The sequence below is a fragment of the Helianthus annuus genome, chromosome 12 (genome assembly GCF_002127325.2).
Source record: "Helianthus annuus cultivar XRQ/B chromosome 12, HanXRQr2.0-SUNRISE, whole genome shotgun sequence".
NCBI lineage: Eukaryota > Viridiplantae > Streptophyta > Magnoliopsida > Asterales > Asteraceae > Helianthus > Helianthus annuus.
Window position 1 is genome coordinate 5,515,148 of NC_035444.2, and position 6,990 is coordinate 5,522,137.

Below are 6,990 nucleotides of genomic sequence, written 5' to 3' on the forward strand. Positions count from 1 at the left end.
TTATGAAAGGAACATAAACCAATCTTAATTAACTCCCTAATTAGATCAGTGTTTCTTCAGGGGTGATACTTGGCTTAGAGAGGTTCCTCTCCGTGCCCTTTATCCCAACCTGTTTAGACTTGAACGGAACAAATGGGTGGCGGTATCCCATCGTTTACAGCCCATAAGTAACTCGAACAACCTGCAGTGGGATTGGCGTACCCCTCCAGCTTCTGCCGAGGAGATTAGTGAGCTGTTCCAGATTCTCAGCGACCTTTATAATGCAACCTGGAGGGGGGGTAGGGATCAATGGAGGTGGGACGCTGACAAGGATGGGTCGTTTTCTGTGTCTTCGGCTAAGAAGCTGATGGTTAGTGCAGCTCCGGATATTATCAGACCAATTATCTGCTGGAAAAGTTGGGTTCCTAGCAAGTGTAAGATCATGGTTTGGAGATTGGCGCTTAACCAGCTTCCAACCATCGCTGAGCTAATGAAACGAGGTGTTATCATTCAAAACCAGGATTGTATTTTTTGCAGCGGGGAGACAGAAACAACGCTTCATCTCTTTACAGGTTGCCTTTTTTTCGCAGGAGGTGTGGTTTAGAATAGAGGATTGGTGCAGGTTAAGTCACAGCTTTGTCTTTGACATTTCAGACATCGTTCACATGCCGGAGAACCACAGCTTGCCGAAGGACAAGAGTTTCATTCTCAGGGGTATTGTTTACACTTCTTTATGGATTCTATGGAACGAGCGCAATGATCGGATTTTCATTAATAAAAAGCGAAGACCTATAGAGTTATTAGAAAATGTAAAGTCGGTTTCGTTTTTTTGGTTTCGTCATAGGTCTAGACATAAACAAGTCGATTGGTGTAAGTGGCGTTGTTGTCCTTTGGATTGATGTCTTTTGGTGTTTTGGCTCGTAGGTCCTCTCTTTGAGGACGCTCGAGCTTGTGTTTAATGAAGTTCTCTTTTCAAAAAAATATTTATTTCCAAAATTATTTAATGTTTCTATAATTACATGTTATTTTGTGGCATCTTTAATATATTTCTAATTAATATAGTGTCATCTAATTCTTTAAAATCGATGTGACCGGCTCGACCGGTTAGATCAACGAACCGGTAAGACGTCCAATTTGATAACCAGTCTGTTTCTGAAAACAATAAAAAGAATAAACAAGGAAATTTCAAAATATTAAGCATTTGGTTGTATAAATTAGCACGTTACCAAAAAAAAAATGAAGGGCTTGTAATTTTTTGTTAAAATGGTCAGGGTCAAAAATGTAAATTTATTTTATGAGTATAAAAAATAGAAATGAACACCGATACTTGTACTAACGTTTTTATTTTGAAAAGGGGCCGGTAAGTATCCATTTCTTCTTATCTATTATATAAACTAGTGTTGATTCACCCGCTGTACGTGGCAAGATTTCGGTTGGAACCCATTTATTTTGTTACGATATCAACATTTGTTGTAGCAACCGAAAGCCAAGACCAAAAAAAAGTCGTTATATGCCAAAGATATTGACCCGTGTTTTACATCGGTCGAAAAAAAATGAATACTAATGCTGATACGGATTATTTTCACTCGGGATATGGCCGGTTTGTTTCGTTATCGGTACATTACTAATAATTAATATAGTTTACAACACAAAAAATACATTGTTTAGAAAAAAACAACATATAGACCGGGACCGAGTTAAGTATAAAAGTATCTCATCTGGTTTGAAAATATTGCTGAAGACCCTTCTTCAAGGGTCAGGGTTGGGTACCTACCCTGCTTGGTAGAGTGCAAATTTGGTTTTAAGAGTTATTCAAGAAATATTTCTCTCATATTTCTAGCCCAAAATATATATGCTCCCAAGTGCAAGACTTTGACTAACCTCTTTAATTTGATTATGCATCTGCGGAGCTAATTGTTGTCATGGCTCTTTGTTCCATGGAGGCGGTGAAGGTTTGTGTCCAAACCTAACCAGTCTTTGCTAAGGGTCTCCAGGATGGAATTCCAAAGTTCATCAAATCTGAAGACGCACTTGGGTACATACGAGCTTAATCTTTTTGATTTTTTTAGTTTTTTAATCGCATAGTAGAGTTGGTGTCTCGACATCCTTTCAATAACTTTTGTCATATTTATGTAGGTTATACAAAGAGTTTGTGCCACTATGGGGATGCCAAATACCATGTAAGTTCACACATCACTGATGCGATGCTTTCCTATTTATGTGTGCATGTAGTTTGGATTATTATAGATGTGTTTCTCTATTACTTTTTTGGTTTTCCTTTAAGGTGGCTAACTTGGGTGAGGTAGGTAACGTGTCAAAATGTGTGTGGTTTTGTGCCTACCGAGTTTGGGAGACCCAAAACATGTTTATCCAAACTTTTTAGGATAAAACACATTATGAAATGTGATTAATAATATAAGCCTTTTGATTTGACCCAAACATGTTTATCCAAACTTTTTAAGATAAAACACATTATGAAATGTGATTAATAATATAGGTCTTTTGATTTGACCCGTTAGATATGAACTTATATAGACCAATTCATATGTAAATTGATTGAAATTGTCATCTCCATTTAGGATTGCAAGTCCTCTGTATGAAGGTGTATCATGTGTTTCTTTTAGATTTTGAATAGTTAGTTTTAGATACAGTGATTATGTTTGTTTCCTTTGAGACTATTGTGAAAATGTTTAACAAATATGCCATCCCCATACCCAAAAATGAGTGTTGCTAATCCTTTCAACTTGGGGTTAGTTTTGCTAGTGGATATGTGACCGGTGTTTTGTGTGCTATTATATCTCATCTTGTTAATAAGCTTGTCTCATTTCTAAATAATGCTTAGGGAACAAGTATGGATGTGAGTGCTTCTTGTTAACTTTGTCACTGGAAAATCTATTATTCTTATTCATAAAAAAATACTATTTTTTTTTGTTTTTTAAGTTATAAAGAAACTTGGAGTTCGGGGACTTTTCACACGAGAGCTTGCTTTACTTATATTGATGATCGGGACACTTACGGGAGCTCAATGGGGAATTTATTATGTTTTCAATGTGTTTATTGGGTTGTTGTCCTCACCTTTGTAAAAAAATTGTCATCTTTCTCCCCCTTCAACTTTTGAAGCTAAGGTAAAATTTTTAACTAGCTGATTGTTTTTCACAAGCCAAACCTGATGCAATGGAAACCGTAAAATCCTATAACTCATGAAGTTTGATTTGTGGTTATGAAAACTGAAGTATTTTATTTTCATTATTATTGGATAACTAAAATAGGTAACGAGTTTGGTATTTGAATAGATTGTGTGGTTTCATACATGTGGAAAGTTTTTGCATAGGGTACGGTATGAAATATCTATCATGAAACAGAATTACGCCAACTCCACCTTAAAAGAAATAATGGGCATGTGGATATTATTATACCTAGGCACATAGCCAAACCTTTTTAATATCCCAAAAAAAGTCGTTATATGCCAAAGATATTCACCCGTGTTTTACATCGGTCGAAAAAAAATGAATACTAATGCTGATACCGATTATTTTCACTCGGAATCCGGCCGGTTTGTTTCTTATTGGTACATTACTAATAACTAATATAGTTTACAACACAAAAAATACATTGTTTAGAAAACAACAACATATAGACCGGGACCGAGTTAAGTATAAGAGTATCTCATCTGGTTTTGAAATATTGCTGAGACCCTTCTTCAGGGGCCAGGGTTGGGTACCTACCCTGCTTGGTAGAGTGCAAATTTGGTTGTACGAGTTATTCAAGAAATATTTCTCTCATATTTCCAGCCTAAAATATGTTCCCTAGTGAAAATTTGGTTCTACGAGTTATTCAAGAAATATTTCTCTCATATTTCCAGCCCAAAATATGTTCCCTAGTGCAAGACTTTGATTAACCTCTTTAATTTGATTATGCATCTGCGGAGCTGATTGTTGACATGGCTCTTTGTTCCATGGAGGCGGTGAAGGTTTGTGTCCAAACCTAACCAGTCTTTGCTAAGGGTCTCCGGGATGGACTTCCAAAGTTCATCAAATCTGAAGACGCACTTGGGTACATACGAGCTTAATCTTTTTGATTTTTTTAGTTTTTTAATCGCATATAGATTTGGTGTCTCGACATCCTTTCAATAACTTTTGTCATATTATGTAGGTTATACAAAGAGTTGGTGCCACTATGGGCATGCCAAATACCATGTAAGTTCACACATCACTGTCGATGCTTTCCTATTTATGTGTGCATGCAGTTTGGATTATTATAGATGTGTTTCTCTATTACTTTTTTTGGTTTTCCTTTAAGGTGGCTAACTTGGGTGAGGTAGGTAACGAGTCAAAATGTGTGTGGTTTTGTGCCTAGCGAGTTTGGGAGACCCAAAACATGTTTATCCAAACTCTTTAGGATAAAACACATTATGAAATGTGATTAATAATATAAGCCTTTTTATTTGACCCAAACATGTTTATCCAAACTTTTTAGGATAAAACACATTATGAAATGTTATTAATAATGTAAGTCTTTTGATTTGACCCATTAGATATGAACTTATATGCACCAATTCATATGTAAATTGATTGAAATTGCCATCTCCATTTAGGACTGCAAGTCCTGTGTATGAAGGTGTATTATGTGTTTCTTTTAGATTTTGAATAGTTAGTTTTAGATATAGTGATGAAGTTTGTTTACTTTGAGACTATTGTGAAAATGTTTAACAAATATGCCATCCCCATACCCAAAAATGAGTGTTGCTTAATCCTTTCAACTTGGGGTTAGTTTTGCTTGTGGATACGTGACCGGTGTTTTGTGTGCTACTATATCTCATCTTGTGAATAAGCTTGTCTCATTTCTAAATAATGCTTAGGGAGAAACTATGGATGCGAGTGGTTCTTGTTAACTTTGTCACTGGAAAATCTATTATTCTCATTCATAAAAAAAATACTTTTTTCAGTTTTTTAGGTTATAAAGAAACTTGGAGTTCGGGGTCTTTTCACACGAGAGCTTCCTTTACTTATCATGATGATCGGGACACTCACGGGAGCTCAATGGGGAATTATTATGCTTTCAATGTGTTTATTGGGTTGTTATCCTTACCTTTGTAAAAAAAATTGTCATCTTTCTCCCCCTTTAACTTTTGAAGCTAAGGTAAAATTTTTAACTAGCTGATTGTTTTTCACAAGCCAACCTGGTTATGAAAACTTAAGTATTTTATTTTCATTATTATTGGATAACTAAAATAGGAAACGAGTTTGGTATTTGAATAGATTGTGTGGTTTCATACGTGTGGAAAGTTTTTTCATAGGATACGGTATGAAATATCTATCATGAAAATAGAATTACGCCAACTCCACCTTAAAAGAAATAATGGGCATGTGGATATCATTATACCTAGGCACCTGGCCAAACCTCTTTAATATCGTCTAAGCTTGTGAATGCAAATTGAACTTGGTTTTTATGTTCATCATGTTTTATTATTTGATATGTTTTTTTTTTCAATTTAGTTTACGTTTCATGTGTCCGGTTATGGATTTTTGTCATATTTCAACTTAGGAATTCCCTAACCAAGTGTATTAATGATTTGATGGACAACATATGCAACCATTCTTTTATTGAGATTACATATAATCATATTGAGATTACATAAACCGATCGTGAATTTGAAAGAAGGAGGAGTGGAGGTGTTTGTGTGTTTGTAATTTGTCTTGAGGTAAAAGCTATGATTAGCATAATTCATTAGGTAGTAGATTGTTAAACGTTAAAAGGTGCTATAGTTGAAGCTTTTGTGATCCCTACTAGAAGAGAAACAAAGAACTACTTTGGTTAGTCTTTATAGTAAAAACAAAAGAATAAACGTAAGATATGTTGGTTGATATTTAATCAAACCACAATACATTTTTATTCATGTGATAATATCTTTTACTTTTAAACTATTTTTTAATGTATAATTTGTAAACATTTGTGAAAGCAACCCATATCTATTTAAACAAAACCAACACCATAGAGAAACACCTATTATATATATATGACAAAATTGTGGAAATCAACCTTTATGTTATACCCAAACTGCACTTCATACCTTTCACTATAAAATCGGCAAAAACCAACCTTTATGTTCATGTTTTGCTACAGGTTCAACCTTTAACACAAACTCTGTTAATATTCTTGGTTAAGTCACCTCACATGCAAAGCATGTGTGTAACACCTCGAATTTTTGTGTCCAATAATGTGTTAACACGTGTCATTGGTTTACACGTGGCATTGATATTAAATAAAGGACTAATATTGACAAACCTTGAAAGTATATAAATTCGAGGGTTATGAATGTCAACAAGGGTAAATATACTGTATAGTAACCCTAAATAATGCTTGAACCTTCAAACGAATGAATCATAGATCGTACGGAAGCGAAACGCGGAAGAAAGTGAGAGATTACGAGCTACAGAGGTTAACTGTGTCAACATGTTTAATTATACCTCTGAGTGACCCTTTGACGTTCCCAAGGCTTTGTAACGGTATTATACACTCACTAAAATATAATATATAAATTTCGCGAAGTTTCGTTATGAAACGAGAAAGTTACGATCGAATTCGTAGGAGAAGGGTTAAAAATGTCAATAATGAAAGTTAAGGCTTTCTGAATAATTAATAAACTAACCAGGGACTTAACAACGCGGGTAAATAACACGAGGTCCTTAGTTGTAATTAACCGAGGGCCAAACCGCAAAGTTACCCCTTCAAACCCGAAAGGTCAGGTAAATCATTACGAAAGATTTCGTTATTAATTACCGGATTCTGATAATCATTACAAAAGATTTTAAAAAATCTGAAAAACAGGCCCCTCGCGACCCGCGTGATGTCTTGGCCTAAGTTGAGGCGGGCCGCGAGCCTCCTCTTTTACGCGCCTGATATTTGAAACTCAGGCGACCCGCGTTAAAAGTGCATGGAACTCCCATGCGGGCCGCGTGGAGAGCCCAGATGCAGAAAGTTGTAACTACATGCCTTTTGGAGCCTTTGAAC

General features: G+C 35.5%; 2 pseudogenes; both read left to right on the plus strand.

The window, feature by feature from the left end:
- The first annotated feature begins 1,532 nt into the window (after positions 1 to 1,532).
- LOC110892315 lies at positions 1,533 to 3,062 on the plus strand (annotated as a pseudogene).
- A 423-nt stretch (positions 3,063 to 3,485) lies between these two features.
- On the plus strand, positions 3,486 to 5,075 carry LOC110892314 (annotated as a pseudogene).
- The last annotated feature ends 1,915 nt before the right edge of the window (positions 5,076 to 6,990 follow it).